General features: G+C 47.1%; 1 pseudogene; it reads left to right on the top strand.

The window, feature by feature from the left end:
* The first annotated feature begins 5,595 nt into the window (after positions 1-5,595).
* LOC140454673 (beta-1,3-galactosyl-O-glycosyl-glycoprotein beta-1,6-N-acetylglucosaminyltransferase 3-like) lies at positions 5,596-19,697 on the top strand (annotated as a pseudogene).
* The last annotated feature ends 443 nt before the right edge of the window (positions 19,698-20,140 follow it).

Below are 20,140 nucleotides of genomic sequence, written 5' to 3'. Positions count from 1 at the left end.
ATGCACTGTCAAAGACAAGAAAACAGAAAGAACTGAATTGCAACACACGTCTAGGATGAATAAACTGGGTTTAGACTTCCTCATGTATAATTGTTTTTGGTTATATGGTAGCAACCATGGTTCGGGCAAAATATATGTGGACCAAGTTATTTTTGTAATCATCCAACCCATTCCTGTTGTTGAGTAAATGTTTTCTTAATCATATTAATGTATGCTTGGTGAAGGTAAAGGTAAAGTCCACATAGTCTGAGTAGACCATGGGTTGTTCTCATTACAGAGAGATGTGTATACTCAGTTTGGACTGTTTAGTATCTACACATCATAGACCCTTCAAACTGTTGAGGAGATAGCAGCAGTCAGTGAGAAAGGGACATGAACATAGCTTGCTGCTAAAGTTCGGTAGTTTTATAGCCTGCAGTCAAAATATGTAATTCAGTGTAATGTCAACTCTCACAATAGTAAGTTAAGAGCATTCCTGAGGCATTTTATAAGAATGATCCCAGGAATAAAAGGTTTGTCACATGAGGAGTGGTTGAGGACTCTGGGTCTGGACTCAATGGAGTTCAGAATAGTGAGGGAGATCTGATTGAAACTGACAGAATACTGAGACCCCATGGTAGACTGGATATGGAAAGGTGTTTCCACGAGTAGGAGAGACTAGAACCAGAGGACATAGCCTCAGAATGAAAAGGTGATGCTTTAAAGCTGAGAGAAGCTATAGACCGGTAAGCCTGACATTGGTGGCGGGCAAGTTGTTGGAGGGAATCCTGACGGACAGGATTTACATGTATTTGGAAAGGCAAGGACTGATTAGGAATAGTCAACATGACTTTGTGTGTGGGAATTCATGTCTCACTAACTTGACTGAGTTTGTTCAGAGAAGTAACAAAGAGGATTGATGAGGGCAGAGCAGTAGACGCAATCTATGTGGACTTCAGTAAGGCGTTCGACAAGGATCCCCATGGTAGACTGGTTAGCAAGGTTAGATCTCATGGAGTACAAGCAGAACTAGCCATTTGGATACTGAACTGACTTTGAGGTAAAAGACAGAGGGCGGTGGTGTAGAGTTGCTTTTCAGACTCAAGGCCTGCGACAGTGGTGTGCCACAAGGATCGGTGCTGGGTCCACTGCTTTTCATCATTTATATAATGATTTGTATGTGAACATAGGGGATACAGTTAGTAAGTTTGCAGATGACACCAAAACTAGAGGTGTAGTGGATGGCAAAGAACGTTACCTCAGAGTACAACAGGACCTTGATGAGATGGGCCAATGGGCTGAGGAGTGGTGCGTGTATGGAACGAGCTGCCAGAGGAAGTGGTGGAGGCTGTTACAATTACAGCATTTAAAGGGCATCAAGATTGGTATTTGATGAGGAAAGGTGCAGAGGGATATGGGCCAAGTGCAGGCAATTGAGTCAAGATTAGGTGAGGAGAACTGCTTGGCATGGACACGTTGGATTGATGGGACTGTTTCTGCGTTGTACATCTCTATATCCCCCTCCACCCAGTACACTCCTCCCTATCTCTTTAACCTCATCCAGCCCTGACACCTTCTCTATCTCCTGAACCTCCTCCGCCCCCTACACCCCACCCTATCTCTGAAACCTCCTCCAGTCCCAATAACCTTCTCTTAGCTGTAACATCAATGCTCATTATCACTCCATGATGTCAGCCCTCCTGTGATTCCAGCCTCTTGACCATCCCCTGATTCCATCACTCCACCGGACTTCAGCTGCTTGGGCCCTCCATGTTATCATCTCATGAGACTTTGAGCAATTTGCATTTCCCTTCTCTGATGAAGCCTGTCCATTTTTTCCTGGAAACAATGTTAGACCTGTTGTGGATTTACTAGAGTAATTCAGGAAGGGTCCCTCAACAGCACTTTGTAAACCCAACATCAATATCACCTTGAAGACAAGGCCAGCAATATGATGCAACACTACTCCTTCTGCAGTTACTCTCCACTTCACCCTTAATCCCAACTTTGAAAATAATCATCCTTCCTTCAGTTTTTCTGGGACAGAATCCTGGAACTCTCTCACATGTGACTTTGCATTTGTGGTCAGGGTTCTTAAAACACAAGGACAGTGGAGTTAAAGAGGAGAGTTCGTTATCATTTATGCCGGAGAGATTCGGGGGATGGGTAACAACGCTGTCCCAGTCAGTGATGCCCACTTCATGTGAATCCACAAACAAGTATGTCATTGTGATGTTGCCATGGGAATGCACATTACATTCCTGTTCTGAGGGATACACAGGAACAGTAGGAAATGAGACTTGGTCGAATCAGTCAAAGAGCCAAGATGTTTCACATCAGTATCCCAGCGAGATGTGGACAGTTACAAGGGGAGTCAGGGTGAAACAATACCTGCTGGAGTGTGATGACCTTCATTGATCAGCTCTCTGAATATTGGAGTTGGGATGGTGTGCTGAGGTTGGACAGGAAGTTGGTAAGACCAGTTCTGGAAGACTGTGTCCTGTTCTGCTCACGCTGCTGTAGGAAGGATATTATTAAAATGGAGACGGTTCAGAAAAGATTGACCAGGATGATGCCAGGAGTACAGGGTTTGAGATATAAAAATACACTGTGGAGGCTGGGGACATTTTACAAAGAACATTACAGCACAGGAACAGGCCCTTCAACCCTCCAAGCCTGCACTGACACATTTTGCCTTCCATATTAAAACTGTCTTCACTTACAGGATCCGTATTCCCCTGTTCCCTTCCTATTCATGCCTGCTGCTGGATGCTTCTTGAAAACTCCAATTGTGTCTGCTTCCATTGTCTGTTCTGGCAGTGTGTTCCATTAACTCACCACCCTTTCCCCATGATAAACATGCCTCACATATCTCTTTTAAACACCCCCCTGACCCCTCCACCTTGAACCTGTGTCCCCAAGTAACTGACTCTTCCACCCTGAGAAAAGGCCTCATACTTTCCACCCTATCCATGCCATTCACAATCTTATAAACTTCTATAAGGTCGCCCCTCAACCTCCTGCATTCCAGTGAACACAAACCCAGTCTATCCAATCTTTCTTCACAGGTAAAATCCCCCATTCCAGGCAATGTCCTGGTAAACATTTTTTGTCCCCTCTCTGAAGGATCCACATCAGAACTGTATGTGTTTTTCACTGCAGCATAGGAAATTGAGGGGTGACCTTGCTGAGGTTTATAAAATCATGACAGTGATTGATAAGGTGAATGACAAGGGTCTTTTCCCTCGTGTGGGGGAGTTCAGACTCAGGGCCATGTTTGGAAGGTCAGAGGAAAAAGATTTAAAGATTGAGGAGCAACTCTTTTTTCCCCAGAGTGGTTTGTGATGGAATGAACTTCCAGACGAAGTAATGTATGTGGGCACAGTTACAATGTTTAAAAGATGCCATCTCTTGATGCCAGTCGTTTTTTTTCTCCATTCTGTGCTACTGAATGCCCAAATTTCTGTGACATGCATTTCCAGAGGACTAACATGGCAAGGGAGTACACGTTAAATAGGAGGACCCTGGCAAGCACAGAAGATTAGATGGATCCTGGTTTGTGTGTTCCAGCCATCCGTGAAGGCAGCAGGAAAGGCAGGTAAGGGAATTAAGAAGGATCAAAGCCACTGAATACATGAGCAGGGAGGTGTCATGTTGGAGTTTTACAGGATTTTGGTGAGACCACAGCTGGAATACTGTGTGCAGTTCTGGTCACCGCATTATAGGAAGGATGTGATTATACTGGAGGGGGAGCAAAGGAGAACCACCAGGATGTTGCATTAGATTGAGCATTGCCTAAACCTGCAGGAGTGTGTGTGTGTGTGTGTGTGTGTGTGTGTGTGTGTGTGTGTGTGTGTGTGAGTGTGAGAGTGTGAGAGTGGCTATGGTAACCCACCTAGCCTGCACATCGCTGGACATTATGGGCAATTCAGCATGGCCAATCCATTTAACTTGAACATTTTTGAAATCAGAGCACCTGAAGGGTACCCAAGCAGACAACATGCAAAAACTCCACACAGCCACCCAAGGCTGGAATCAAACTCTGGTTCCTGGTACTGTGCTCCAACAATGCTAACCTCGGAGCCACTCTCGGCCAGGGGGATTTTATTTTGGATTCATATCAACTTGCTGTGCCCACATTCACAGCTTTATTATGAATGGTCAAATCACCATAATTCCAATTTCGCATCAGAGAGAGATAGAGACAGGGATGACGGGTGGTGAAGTTTGATTCAATTTGATTTACATTTGTCATTTTTTTTACAAATAAATTCATGGGATGGGGGCACCATTGGCCAGGCCAGTGTTTATTGCCCATCCCTAATAGCCCAGAGGGCAGTTACGAGTCACAGTACAAACAGGTCCTTCCCGTCTCCTGGTCCTCTCTTCATCCAAGGGTTACCCCACCCACATTGTTGTGGGCTCGATGGAAGGTTCTTTCCTGAAAGAGCATCTCAGTCCAGGCTGGGGTGTGGGTTATTGGACTTGGCTGGCTCTGTGTCGCTCTGGTAGTAGATTCTCCGATCCAGACTGTACACCATCGCGATCCTCTCCTTTACTTCACCCGGGCGACACCAGTCCAGGAACGGTCGGAGAGAAGCAGAGACCGGGGAAGGAAACGCCTGTAACCAGGCAGGCAGACAGGAGGGAGGTGAGCCTGGACTCCGACAGAGAAACAACGGAACATTGGCTGGGTTTCATCCAGAGGAGGGCGGGAGGAGTTACTGAGAGAGACAGGGAGAGGAGGTAGTGAGAGAGGGAGAGAGGAGTTACCGAGAGAGAGAGTTACCGAGAGAGGGAGGAGTTACTGAGGGACAGAGAAAGAGAGAGAGGAGTTAATGTGTGTGTGAGAGAGAGAGAGGAGTTACAGAGAGAGAGGAACGAGATAGAGGAGTTACTGAGGGAGAGGGATGAGTTAGTGGAGGAGAGGGATTATAGAGGGAGAGGGGTTATAGAGGGAGAGGGATTACAGAGGGTTAACGGAGAGAGGGAGAGGTATTCCAGAGGGAGAGCAGTTCCGGGGGGAGAGGGAGTGAAAGTCGGAGTCATTCGTTGAATCTTGGGGAAAAGGAAAGACAAGAGTCTAACAAGGAGAGGGGACTGGCTGCTGCGACCTCTCCAGCAAATTGCAGCCACTCCTTCCCCACGGCCTGGTGGAGGCAGTGCTGTCCAGCACAGAGAGCATCCATTCTGCATTTGCCTATCGCCTATAGGCTGGGGACACTGCCCTCTGGGAAGCGCTGTGCCCAAGCTGAGCCAGCGTTGTACCCGCTGGTCGTGCCTCAGATCAGCGATGTGTGTGCTCAGTGTGGTCTTGTTGTGCCAAAGGATGCTGGTCCAGAGAGGAGGGGACCGGCTGACCCTCAGGCTGGTGAAACCAGGCGCCAGTCCAATGCAGGAACACCTCCTCCTGGTCGAGGAGAACTCCACCTGCTGGCAGATCATCCAGGGGGACAGGCAGGAGGTGGAAAGGGCCCTCCTCAACTCCATTACTATCTCCCTCAAGCACCAGGCCGTCACTGAGGGAGATTTCTGAACATGACCCGAAATTGCAGATCGATTGTGAGGGCCCGTAAGTATATCACTGTCCCCCTGAGCCCTGAGGAGTAACACTTCCCCTTGGCTTACTCCATGGTCATCCACCAGAGCATTGAGATGTTCGAGAGGCTTCTACGGAGCATTTACGCCCCACAGAATGTCTACTGTGTCCACGTGGACCGCAAATCCCCGAGTCAATTTCATGCGGCCGTTCGGGCCATCGCTTCGTGTTTCCACAATGTCTTTGTCGCAGCCAAGCTGGAGTGGGTCACCTATGCTGGCTGGAGCAGAGTTCAGGCAGATCTCAACTGCATGAAGGAGCTGCTGGAGAGCCCTGTTCCCTGAAGGTACTTCATCAACGTGTGTGGCCAAGACTTCCCCCTGAAGACCAACCGGGAGATAGTCCGCAGCCTCAGAGCTCTGAACGGCTCCAATGTGATTGAGTCGGATCCTGCACCCAGGTTCAAAAAGGTAACCGCCTTCCTGTCTGCTGGGCCTCTCTCCATCCAAGTGTTTTCCATCCTCCCTCCCTCTCTCTCCCCCCTCCAGTTCTTCACTCCTGCCTGTTACAAAGGGGTAACGGAAGGGTAAACCCTTTGTAACCCCTCTACCCCTATAACCCCTCTCCCTTTCGTAATCCCTCTCCTCCACTAACTCCTCTCTGTAACAAAGAGAAACAGGGTTGTTAGAACAGTTCAATTGCATGGAGGGAGGTTCAGAATGTACAAAGGAATATAGGCGGAGTTGGAGAGTTGAGCTGCAAACAGAATAGAAGGGCAATTGACGTTTCAGGTCGGAAACTTGCATCAGAACCCGGGGCGAGGAAGGGGCTGCAGAATGGGGGTGTGGGACTGGGGAAAGGTAGGTGGGATGGCAATTGGTGGATGCAGGGAGAAGGTGGCTGTGATTGGACAGTGGGTGGGGTGGAGCAGATGGGTGGAAGGGAACATGGTCAGGTGAAAGGGATGGGGTAGAAAGAGGAGGCTGAGCCTGGGATAAGGAGGGATATAGACTGATTACCAGAGTATACAGGAATGTAGGTAGGTTAAGAGTGTAGGAGAAAGTGAGGACTACAGATACTGGAGATCAGAGTCAGGTGTGTGGCACTGGAAAAGCACAGCGGGTCAGGCAGCATCTGAAGAATCAATGTTTCGGACATAAGCCCTTCATCAGAAATGAGGTTTGTGGACCAGGAGGCCAAGAGATAAGTGGGATGGGTGTGGGGCTGGGGGTGGGAGGTAGCTGGGAATGTGATAGATGAAGGTATCGGTAGGGGGGCGGGGGGGGGGTTGTGGAAGGTCAAGCGGACAGGTGGGAAGGAAGATGGACCAGTCAGGAGGGTGGTGCTAAGTTGGAGACTTGGGACTGCGAGAAGGTGAGGTGGGGAAATGATGAAACTAGTGAAATCAACATTGCAACCAGACAGATCAGGGTTCCAAGGTGGAATATCCAAGCATCAGGACCTGCATTCCCTTGGTGGGAGGGGGAGTTAGTGTTCCGCCACGGGGTGGTGGGGTTGGTTGGTGTGGGTGTCCCAGAGATGTTCTCTGAAACAATCCGCAAGTAAGAGTTCTGTCTCCCCGATGTAGAAGACACCACATTGGGTACAATGGATGCAGTAGATGACATTGGTGGAGGTACAAGTATGTTTGTCAGATGTGGAAGGATCCTTTGGAGCCTTGGACGGAGGTGAGGTGGGGGGGGGGGGGGGAGGTGTGGGTGCAGGTTTTGCACTTTTCAGAGGCCAGGGAAGGTGGGTTGGTGAGGGGTGTGGATCTGACAAGGGAGTTGCAGAGGGAACAGTCTCTGAAATGCAGATGGACTGCAGAGGGAAATATGTCCCTAATGGTGCAGTCTGTTTGTAAGTGGCAGAAGTGGTGGAGGATAATGCAATGTGTCCGGATGTTGGTGGGGTAGAAGGTGAGGACCAAGGGGTTCTGTCCCTGTTGCGTTGGGAGGGGTGTGGTTCAAGGGTGAAGGTACAGGAAATGAAGCAGATGCACTGGAGGGCATTGTCAACCATGTGGGAGAGGAAGTTGTAGTTTTTGGAGGTAGGACACCATCTGGGATGTTCTGTGGTGGAATTGGTCCTCCTGGGAACAGATGCAGCAGAGGCAGAGAAATTGGGAATAAGGGATAGTGTTTTTACAGGGTCAGGGTGGGAGGAGGTGTATTCCAGGTAGCTGTGGGAGTTGGTGGGTTTGTAGTAGATGTCCACGGTTAGTCGGTTGCCAGAGATGGAGAGGTCCAGGAAGGGGAAGGAGGTGTCCGAGATTGTCCGGGTAAATTTGAGGTCAGGTTGGAAGGTGTTGGCAGAATTAGAATTAATGAACTTTTCAACCACCTCATGCAAATACGAGGTAGTGCCAATCCAGTCATCAATGTAGTGGAGGAAAAGGTGGGGAATGGTGCTGATGGATGAAGAGGCAGGCATATTTGGGGCCTATGTGGGTGCTTATGGCGACCCCTGAAGAGTTAAGAGTGAACAAAAAAAAATGTAAGTTTGGTTCAGAGCATGTAAAGGATTATTCTGAGATTGATAGTGAAATAGTCTCACAAACTTGATTGAGTTTTTTGAAGTAATAAAGAGGATTGATGAGGGCAGAGCGGTAAATGTGATCTATATGGATTTCAGTAAGGTATTCGACAAGGTTCCCCATGGGACACTGATCAGCAAGGTTGGATCTCATGGAATACAGGGAGAACTAGCCATTTGGATACAGAACTGGCTCAAAAGGTAGAAGACAGAGGGTGGTGATGGAGGATTGTTTTTCAGACTGGAGACCTGTGACCAGTGGAGTGCCATAAGGATCGGTGCTGGGCCCTCTACTTTTTGTCATTTACATAAATGATTTGGATGCAAGCGTAAGACGTACAGTTAGTAAGTTTGCAGATGACACCAAAATTGAAGGTGTCGTGGACAGCAAAGAGGGTTACCTCAGATTACAACAGGATCTGGACCAGATGGGCTGAGAAGTGGCAGATGGAGTTTAATTCAGATAAATGCGAGGTGCTGCATTTTGGGAAAGCAAATCTTAGCAGGACTTATACACTTAATGGTAAGGTCCTAGGGAGTGTTGCTGAACAGAGACCTTGGAGTGCAGGTTCATAGCTCCTTGAAAGTGGTGTCGCAGGTAGATAGGATAGTGAAAGCAATGTTTGGTATACGCTCCTTTATTGATCAGACTCTGGAGTACAGGAGTTGGGAGGTCATGTTGCGGCTGTACAGGACATTGGTAAGGCCACTGTCGTAATATTGTGTGTAATTCTGGTCTCTTTCCTTTTGGAAAGATGTTGTGAAACTTGAAAGGATTCCAAAATGATTTACAAGGATGTTGCCAGGGTTGGAGGATTTGAGCGATAGGGAGAGGTGGAACAGGCTGAGGTGGTTTTCTCTGGAATGTTGGAGGCTGAGGGGTAACCTTATAGAGGTTTACAAAATTATGAGGGGCATGGATAGGATAAATAGACAAAGTCTTTTCCCTGGGGTCAGGGAGTCCAGAACTAGAGGGCATAGGTTTCGGGTGAGAGGGGATAGATATAAAAGAGACCTAAGGGGCAACGTTTTCACGCAGAGGGTGGTACGTGTATGGAATGAGCTGCCAGAGGATGTGGTGGAGGCTGGTACAATTGCAACATTTAAGAGGCATTTGGATGGGTATATGAAGAGGAAGGGTTTGGAGGGATATGGGCCAGGTGCTGGCAGGTGGAACTGGATTGGGTCGGGATATCTGGTCGGACCGAAGGATCTGTTTCCATGCTGTACATCTCTGACTGTAAGTGGGTACTGCAGATGCTGGAGATTACAGTCAAGATTAGAGCAGTGTTGGAAAAGCACAGCAGGTCAGGCAGCATCAGAGGAGCAGGAAACCCCAACATCAGGAATAACTTCCCAGAGACCATTATCCAGTCACCAACTCACCATTTTGTTTACACATGGAGTCCTTGACACGGATCCAGCTTCCTCAGAGCCAGCTCAGAGTGAACAGAACATCTGATCATCCTGTTTATTTTTTTTTCAGAAGCAGCCTCAGGAGTAGCAATCAAAGTCATCCCCAGGTGTAGGTAGGCCCAGGCAGCAGCAGCAGAGGTGCAGGCGAGGTCCAGGCTTCAGTCGGAGGAGCAGGCCCAGACTGTAGCAGCAGTGGTAGTAGTAGCTGCCTGTACAGCTGAGCACAGCTTCAAATTAACAGAAATAAGCAGAAAGAAACCCCAGAAAACAATCAAAACAAACCATGAAAAAAAATTAAAAATAAACTCCTCCTCAGTAGGAAGACACCAACAGCAGCACATAAGACACACTGAGGCTGTTTTGAAGTCACTCTCCTCAAGAGGATTGAAGAGTCCTTTATATGCTGATCCAGCTCCCCTAGAGCCAGCTCTCAGTGAGCAGATCCCTTGACATGCCTGTTTATTTTTCTTCCACTTCCACCCGATAGCAGTCATGCTTATTTTTCCCTAGTACCCATGTCAAGTGTGTTGGTGTTTTTCACTGCATCTGACAAATGTTTAAATCTTAAATTTATGTGGGAAATAGAACTCACTCACTTCATTAATTTCAGTCCAAGACAAGATCTGCAGCAGCAGTATCATCAGATATACTCTTGCAAGAGTGGTGTCTACAAGGTAGGCACACAGTACAAAACCTTGATACAATTCATTTCCCTTTCCCTCCTCCCACTACTCTAAACCCAGTGCCCATTCCTCTTGTTTATCTCTTGCCTTATCTGGCCTTGTGCGTAACAGTACAGGTTTTGCTTGGCCATTTCACCACATCCCTCTGTGGTCTATTGTTAGCGTATATATCCTCCTTCACTGCAATCTGCTTCCTTGCTTGCTAAAGCAACATTTCCTCTCATTCTTCGTTCACACTGAGCCTTATGACCTCTTGATTGTGGTTTTTGTTTTTGCAGAAGCGGGAAACAGATGCTTATAACTGTTTGTACAAGTATATCTAGCTTAACCTACACTCCCCTTCCTCTTTCATGATTCAGCTTTGTGATTTTCGCAGACAACATTAATAATTGCTCCTCACAATTTATATTCCATCACCAGGAAGAAAGGAAACAGACAGTCCTGTTTATTTATATTTTATTAAACAATTCACAGTTTATACAAACAATTACATTTACAGCTGTATACAGAGAAACAGCAATTTTACAAGGGAGGGGAATGACAAAGCCAAGCCCTAAACCCTGACATTCAACCGGTTTTCAGGGAAAGGAGGACAAACCTCAAATCCCTGTTTCAATCATTACAAACAGTAACAATGACATTCATACATATAAGACAGTCCACTTGTGCAATAAACAGTACATACAATACAGACCCCCCAAAATCCCAGCAAGTCTTCTCCCCACCCCACCCCAATCCCTCCCACCTTCTGGCCACTCTAAGGCAGCACGCCCCTACGTACCTTCCAGCTCTCGATCCGCCCTGACACACCTTACGACTGGGGCAGCAGCGCTGAGGACTGCTTCTGGCTCTCTGTCTGCCCCTATGCACCTTCTGGCTCTTGGCTGCTCTGAGACACCTTCCGACCACGTCTAGGACAGCCCATCCAGATTACCCCTTCTCAGGACAACTGCACTCAGAATGGCCTACTCATCTACTGGCTCTCGGGGCAACTGGCATCAGGGTGGCCTACCCACCCTCTGGTTCTCAGGGTGACAGCTTTCAGGACAACCCATGAACATCCCAGTTCACAGTAAGGCCTGCAGACCCAGGGACACACAAGACAGTGCAGGTGATAAGCCCAACAAGAAACACAATAGAGTTAATTGTGAAAAAACAGAGTCCTTTCTGGTACACAGAGACCAAATATACAGTCGTCAAAAAAAATAGAGTTCTCAGGAACAGAGTCTACTCCAGTTTACAACATGTGTTGTCAGAAATAGAGTCCACTGCTAAAAACAAGGTCTACAACCAAGGGCAGAGTCCACTCCCAAAGGCAGCAAATGCACACCCCACAGCACACAGGTGTTCAGTCTCCATGGAGTCCTGGCACATCCTTGGAGAGCCAGGCCCACTCACAGGAACACAGTACATTGTAAAGGTGGTTAACTCACAGGGGTTTTGGTCCACTCCTGAAGGGAAGGTCTTCTCCCAAACTCCAGGATACAGCAAGTGCTCACCTTCCAGCACACACACAGATGTTCAATCTTCAGAGGCCCAGTCTCAGAGCTAGACCTCCCCATAGGAACAGCTCCTCTGGTAAAATGTATGTCTTCCACAAGGGCCAAGTCCAAACAGTGAGGACACATACAAAAAACAAAGAAAACTAGAGTCCAAGGGCTAAGCCCTACCACAAAATTAACATTGTCCTTTTCTCAAAAGTGAAGAAAAGAGTAACACACAGACTATAACCAGTCAGTGAAACAACAGTCCCCTAATGAGAACAGAGTTACACCTGAAACACAGTATGTGCATCAGGAGTTTAACAATCAGTCCTCCCTAAAGGAATACCAGTTAACAAACTGGCTAAATAATTCAGCCAGTTCAGGAATCAGGTTTCCCCCACACAAAAAACAAGCAGAAACCAACAGAAACACACTGATTGTGACCCAGCCAGCACAGTCAGTCCCCTAAATTGAGAAGACCGCTGAATCTCCTGTTAATAAATTTTATTAAACAGTTACAAAACAGTTTACAAAAACAGTTAACATTTACAACTGTATACAAGAGACAGCAATTTTACAAGGGAAAGGAGCATTCCCCGTTTCTTTTTTTATTTTATTAAACAAATACAAAAAAGAGGTTACTGCACAACAGTTAACATTTACATCTGCATACATCAGCAATTTTACAAGGGAGAGGAGCAGCAAAGCTAGGCCTCAAGGACTGTCCGCCCCAGTACCCACCTGGGGTGACAGCGCTGAGGACAGCTACCCACCTTCTGGCTCTCGGTCTGTCCCTACATACCATTGGGCTCTCACCCACCCCGATGGGCCATCTGGCCAGTGGGCTATCCTGGCACACCTTTCGGCCACCTCTAGGACAGCCTGTCCCCTTCCCTGGGACGACAGCGTGCAGGGCAGCCCACAAGCCTTCTGGATCTCAGCCCGCCCCTACACGCTTTCTGGCTCTTGGCTGCTCTGACACAGCTTTCGACCACCTCTAGGACAGCCCGTCCCGATTACCCCTTTTCGGGATGACGGTGCTCAGAATGGTCTACCCACCATCTAGCTCTCGGAGAGACTGTCATCAGGGTGGCCTACCCACCCTCTGGCTTTCGGGACAGCCTACCAACCTTCAGGTTCACAGGATGGCCTACCCACTCGCCGGCTCTCGGGGTGACAGCTTTCAGGACGACCCACGAGCCTCCCAGCTCACAGTAAGACCTGCCAGACCCAGGGACATGCAAGACAGTGCAGGTGATAAGCCCAACAAACCATATGACAGTTAATTACCATCAAACAGAGTCCTTTCTAGTCCAGAGTCCATTAGTACAGACATTTTTCTTCAAAATGTAGAGTCCATTTCCAGGCCTGAGGGGTGGAGAGAATGCCATACAAGGCCTTGATGAGACCACATCAGAATCAGTCTGTACATTTTTCTCTCATTTAAAACAGCAAGTTTCACCTGCCTTTTTCCTAGGATGAAGGGTTTATCTTATGAAGGAAGGTTGAACAAATTGGCTTTTACACATTTAAGTTTGGGAATCTGAGAGATCTTTTTGAAATGTATAAATTTCTCTGAGGGGACATGATAAGGTAGTTGATGGGACATTGCTTTCTCTTGTAGGTTTGACAAGATGTTCTGGAGAATAAGATATCATCAGAGTCCTACAGCACCGAAACATACCCTTTCGTCCAACTCATCCATGCCAACCAGGTATCCTAATTGGAACTAGTCCCATTATCCTGTGTTTGGTCCATATCCCTCTAAACTTGTCCTATTTATGTTGTCTGTTAAATCTTGTAATTGTACCCACTACAACAATTCTTTTTGGCAACTTGCTCCGTATTTGCACCACCCTCAGGTCTCACCTTAAACCTATGCCCTCTGGGTTTGGACTCCCCCATCCTGGGGCTATTCACTTTTATTTATTTCCCCCACAATTTTATAAACCTCTATATGGTCACCCTTTACCCTCCAATACTCCAGTGAGAAAAGTCATAGCCTATCTAGCCTCTCCTTATAACTAAAACCCTGCAGTCTTGGCAACATCTTTATAAATCTATTCTGCATCCTTTGCAGTTTAACAACACCCTTCCAACAGCAGGCCGATCACAAATTTACCCAGTACTCCAAAAGTGGCCTCACCAATGCCTTGCAGAATTATTTTCCCCTGAGAGGGCTGTTGCACTGTGTAAATCTCTTCTGTACGAAGTTGTGAAGGCTGAGTTGATGAAGTTATAAAAGGGTGAGCAAGTGACCTTTTTTTAAAAAAAGATAAGGACCCCGGGGCAACCGATAGAAATGTGGAATTGAAATTGCAACCAGAAGAGCAGTGATCTTCTTGAATGGTGGAGCAGACTTGAAGGGACGAATCGCTGACTTTTGCTATGATATTGGTGGAGACAGGTTATGCCTTAGTTCAAGTAAAGAGGAGGGAGTTTTCTGACCACTCAGCTAAGGGCTTTGGTGTCCCTCCTGATAACATGAACCTTGAAGTTAATCTCCCTCTGCGCCAGTCACAGAATTAAAGAATTCTTGCGGAAGGATGCCATTCAGCCCATCGTGTATGTCATTATTCCACATCTAGTATCAATTTCCTGCATTTCCATACTCAACTCTGGCAACATCCTTGTAAATCTTTTCTGAACCTTTTCAAGTTTCACAACATCCTTCCTATCGCAGGGAGACCAGAATTGCATGCTGTATTCCAGAAATTGCCAAACCAATGTCCTGTTCAGCCACAGCATGACCTCCCCAATCCTACACACAATGCACTGACCAATAATGGCAAGCGTAGCAAACGACTTCTTCACTACCCTATCTATCTGCGACTCCTTTTTCAAGAAACTATGAATCTGTATTCCACGATCCCTTGTTTCATCATCACTTCCCAGACTTTACCATGAAGTGTATTATTCCTGCCCTGATTTGCCAAACCAAAATATAGCACCTCACATTTATCGACATGAGACTCCATCTGGCACTCCCGGCCTATCAGCCCATCTGATCAAGATCCCGTTGTACTCGGAGGTTGACCTCATTGAAATGGACAGGATTAAGGGGCTTGACTGGGTAAATGCTGAAAGGATGGTTCTCCTCATGGGAGAGTCCAGGTCCGGGGGGGGAGGGTATTGTCTCAGAATAAAGGGGCACCAGTTTGAGACTGAGATGAGGTGGAATTTCCTCTCTCAGAAGGTTGTGAATCTTTGGAATTCCTTGCCACAGAGAGCTGTCCTTGTATATATTTAAGGCTCAGATGGATAGATTCTTGCTCAGTTGGGGAATTAAACGTTACGGGGATAGGGCAAGAACATGGACTTGAGGAATGTTGAATCAGCCACGATCCGAGTGAAGCTGGCTTGAGGGACCAAATGGCCGACTCCTGTCCCGACTTGTTAATGGTCTTAAATTTACTGATGAAACTGTTCAAAGATGTTATCGCACAACTCTGGAACAGAAGCGACTTGAATCTGGGTCTCTGAGGCTCACACCGCATGGATCCTAGTTTACTTTATATCATGCACTTGACATTGATGCTGGTAGTTACGGCTGCAATTCGCACCAACCTGCCTTAGATCAAATTAATGAATCAAAGCCAGTGCAGGGTTTCAAAAGATAAGTCTCCAACCTCGCATCATGCATTGATGAAGTAGCTGAGAATTTGGATGCAGAGAATGTTGTCTGAACTGGATTCAATGAAGTGTTTCACTAGGCACGAGATAAAAATGGCTGGACAACAAAATTGACAACACAAGCCCTGATTCATGGATTTTGTTTTGGACGAGAGGTTGGTAGGTGGGAATGATCCACACAGCTGGGACATTTTAAATATCAAGACCCGAAGCAGGAGAAGATGATTTGGCCCTCCATGAGGCCCACCATATTATGTGATCCTGGCTAATCCTTATCTCAATGCCATACTAACACTTTCTCCCATGCCTTTGATGCTTTTGAAACGTAAATATTTGTTAATCGCATTCTTGGATATATTCAATGACTCAAATTCCACGGCTTTCTGTGGTACAGAATTCCATAATTTCGCTATCCTATAAGTTAAGAAATGTTTCTGCATCTCAGCTCTAAATAGACGACTGCTTTTATTCAATATGTCAGTGATATCAATCTTGGAGTATGTGGCAAAATGCCCATATTCGGGGCAATGATAAACCTGGAGGATTGGCAAATGGTGAGGATGATGTGAATTGTCCAGAGTCACCACAGTGAACAGACAGCATCCAGTCAGAGGTGAATACAGAAGAGTGTAAGGTGATATGTTTTGGGAGAAGGATGTGGAGAGGTAATAGAAATGTAATGGCACAATCGTAAAGAGTGCGCAGGATGAGAGGGATCTGGCGATAAACATTCATCAACATTAGAAGATGGAGGAGGCCGTAAGAGGGTAGAAAAGCAGAAGGCTTCATAAATAGAGGCATTGATGCCAATAAATGGGTGAGTTATGCTGCATGTCGAATTGGTTTAGCCCCAGTTGGATTGTTGTAGTCATTTCCAGTGACTATAAAACGATGTGAGGGCCCTCAGGACAGGGAGGAGAGTTCGCAGAATGGTGCCAGGGTTTAAGTTGGATGGCTCAGTTGGAAAGGTCAACGATGCTCCCATTGGAACAAAGGAGATTGGGGTGAGGTTTATTCAATGGGTACAGGGTGAGCACTCAGTAATGAAGACAAGGAAATATACGTCACTGTTCACTGATTGTACAAGTGCAATGGAATGCAGATATAAGATTTTGGGTTAGAGGCATGGTGGGGAGGTCTGAGGAATTGAAATGCAAATGAAGCCTAAACTACATTTGTATGAGACGATGGCAAGTTTTGATGTAAGGTGGATAAAAAAAGATCTGTTCCCATACATACAAGGAACAAGAGTAGGCTATTGGCCCTTTTGATCCTGTTCCACCATCTACATTCCTGCATACCATCGACAATCTATCCTCCCCATGGTAACCAAGGATCCATATCTCCCATGCATGATGCTACAAGGACCGAGGATAAAAGATATCTTTTGGTACAATGTAAATAAAGTGTCTTGTGTCTTGCGGAAGGGGTGGCACGGTGGCTCAGTGGTTAGCACTGTTGCCTCACAGCGCCAAAGACCTGGGTTCGATTCCAGCCTTGGGCAACTGTCTGTGTGGAGTTTGCACATTCTCCCCATGTCTGCGTGGGTTTCCTCTGGGTGCTCTGGTTTCCTGCCACAGTCCAAAGATGTGCAGGTTAGGTGAATTTGTCATGCGAAATTGCCCATAGTGTTAGGTGCATTAGTCAGGAGTAAATATCAGGTAGGGTGATGCGTTGCTCTTCAGAGGATTGGTGTGGAATTGTTGGGCCAAATGGCCTGTTTCCATACTGTAGAGAATCTAATGTGTGGTGTCCTTCACTCTGAGGGAGGAGCTTTGGATTCAAGTCCTATTCCAGGAGTTGATGGCCATAGGAAGGTGTCTTCATTGCTATTGTGAGACTCTCAAGGGTATGGGCCAAGTTCTACAAAATGGGATGAGAATAGCTTGGAGCTTGTCTTTTTGACCAGTGCAGACACGATGGGCTGAAGGGCAACTTATTATTTTGGTGCTCTAAACCTCAATAACCAGAAAGCACGGAGTCATAACATCATACAGTATGGAACAGACCCTTCAGTTCAACCTGTCTGCGCTGACCAGTCATCCCGATCTGACTGAGTCCCATTTGCCAGCCTTTGGCACACATCTTTCTAACCTATTCCTAGTCATGTACACACCTAGATGCCTTTTAAAGATTGTCATTGTACCAGCCGCCTCCACCACCTCTTGGTAGCTCATTCCAGGCACACATCACCCACTGCATGAAAAAGTAACCCCTCAGGTCTTTCCCCTCTCACCTTAAACCTATGCTCCTAGTTCTGGACGCCCCCACCGTTGGGAAAAGACCTTTCGCTATACAGCCAACCTGGAAGGAATCAAAATGGGGCAAGAACAGAAAAGGAGGTCAGCTCAACAATTCTGAGCAGCAATAGAAAAGTGCAGCCAAGCACGTACGCAAGCTAGCTAGCTTACTGAAACTGGCTCCCATTAAGTGAGAAGGCAGGAAGACCGAAACAACACTCAACAGGTGTTGTAGAAGTTTAAGGTCAATGATCTAATGCTAAACGTCACGTACCTAGATCAGGATCTGATTGATCATTTGTGTTGCTAAGGCTTGGAATCAAAATGTAATGCGTGAAAGGGGAACGCTGATTTGTCTGTAAAAGTGTGATTGCAACTGCCTGTTTCAGACTCTCCAGGCAAGGGTGGGCTTTGACCCGGCTGGTTGAGTCTTCTTGCATGTATGTGATAAAGGAAGCTGTGTGAAGTGTACTATCATCTGGCTGATTATTTCAACATCTATCCATGCTCCTCCTGATTTTATGAACTTCTGTAAGGATACCCCTCAGCGTCTGACCCTCCAGGGAAAATAGCCCCAGCCTATTCAACCTCTTACTGTAGCTCAAACCCTCCACTCTCGGCAACATCCTGGTAAATCTTTTCTGCACCCTCTCAAGTTTAACAACATCCTTTCTTTTGACGGGTGACCAGAATTGTATGCAGTATTTTAAAAGTGGCCTCACCAATGTCCTCTACAGACAATAGATCACACTTGGTAATGGCAAAGGCATATCAGAGATAGTCAAAGATACTCCTACTTATAGACAATAGGTGCAGGAGTAGGCCATTCAGCCCTTCGAGCCAGCACCACCATTCATTATGATCATGGCTCATCATCCACAATCAGTATCCTGTTCCTGCCTTATCCCAATAACCCTTGATTCCACTATCTTTCAGAGCTCTATCCATCTCTGTTACAGCTGCAACATTACATCCCAACTCCTATACTCAATGCACTGACCAATGAAGGTAAAGGTATCAAACACCTACTTCACCACCCTGTCTATCTGCAATGCAACTTTCAAAGATCGATATCCCTGCACACCATGACCTTCTCTCTAAGGCAAAAGCTCTGTGTTCAAGTCCCACTCCAGGAGTTGATGACCACAGGAAAGTGTCTCCATTGCACTGGTGAGGCATGAAAGGTGATGTTCCCAGTGCTGGAAAATGAGACTGGAGTAGCAATGAGCCTGTTTTGCTAGCGCAGTCACGATCGGCTGAAGGATCTATTTTTCGGGTGCTCTCAACCTTTATGACCAGCGGTCATAGTTTGAAGTCTATTTTTGGAGCCAGATCCACTGGGAGTGTTTGAGGATGGGTTTAATGTTTACTCAGCGAATGAGCATTGGGAGATGGTTTGGGAGGCAGGGATATGGGGAAATAGGCAGGTGACTGGCACTAGGCAATAAGAGTGAGAAAGGCCTGAGGGGCTGAATGGCCATGTTCTCCACTGTAAGGTGAGTAACTGAGAGAAGGAGTGTGCATGGATCTTGCTGGAGCTGGGGGCGAGGAGAGTGCAGAGGAGTTGGGTAGGGAAAAAGCCATAGGCGAAGTTGAAAAGCTATCATTTCTACTTTCTCGTCTCTCTCACTCTCTCTTGCGCTGGCAATAGAAACGTTGGCAATACCACCACGATACCCTCGACCAAGTCATCTTGACGGCGCAACTGAAAGACCAGCCGAACATCAGCACCTCCATCTTCGTGGGCAGTGCCTACTTCATGGCCTCCAGAAAGATTGTCAGCCATGTGTTTGACAGTGCCGAGATCCAGGCCTTCCTCAAGTGGTCGGAGGACACCTACAGCCCGGACGAGCATGTGTGGGCTACCCTGCACAGAATGCCCAATGTACCAGGCTCCATCCCGTACACCCAAGCAGCCACCAGGACTCTAGGCCGGGCAGTAAAGTGGTCCTTTGAGGCTGGTGACGTTGCGAGGGGTGCCCTATAACCTCCCTGCACGGGAAGGTATCGCCACTTGGTCTGTGTGTATGGGGCAGGAGATCTACATTGGGTGGTCCGTCAGAGATATTTCTTTGCAAATAAGTTTGACCCCAACATGGACAACACGGCAGTACAGTGCATGGAGGAATATCTCCGAAACAGGACACTTGGTAAAACTGGGGCTGGGTTAGAGGTTGGGACAGAGTAAACCTCGGTGATGGTGATAGGGGTGGTGGGTGAGACATCGGAAACACTGAGAGACTGGGCACTGTGAAACTGGGCACTGTGAGACTGTATACTATAACACTGGCTGCTGTGGAGGCCAGACACTGTGAAACTGCATGCTGTAACATAGCCACTGAAGCATGAGGCAGTGTGAAGCTGGGCACTATAGTGTTGGGCACTATGGAGATTGGATACCTTAATACTATCCACGGTAACACTGGGCGCTGTGAGACTTAGCACTGTAAATTAGTTACTGTGAGAGTCAAAATGTGTGGTGCTGGTAAAGCATGGCAGGTCAGGCCACATCCGAGGAGCAGGAGAACCGATATTTCAGGTATAAGCCCTTCATCAGGAATGTGGGGGAGTAAGGAGGTTGAGAGATAAATAGAGTGAGGGTGGGGCTTTTGGGGAAGGTAGCTGGGAAGT

The sequence above is a fragment of the Chiloscyllium punctatum genome, chromosome 29, assembly GCF_047496795.1.
Source record: "Chiloscyllium punctatum isolate Juve2018m chromosome 29, sChiPun1.3, whole genome shotgun sequence".
In the NCBI taxonomy this organism is placed as follows: Eukaryota; Metazoa; Chordata; class Chondrichthyes; order Orectolobiformes; family Hemiscylliidae; genus Chiloscyllium; species Chiloscyllium punctatum.
Note: the sequence above shows the minus strand (reverse complement) of the source record. Positions and strands in the feature narration are given on the sequence as shown.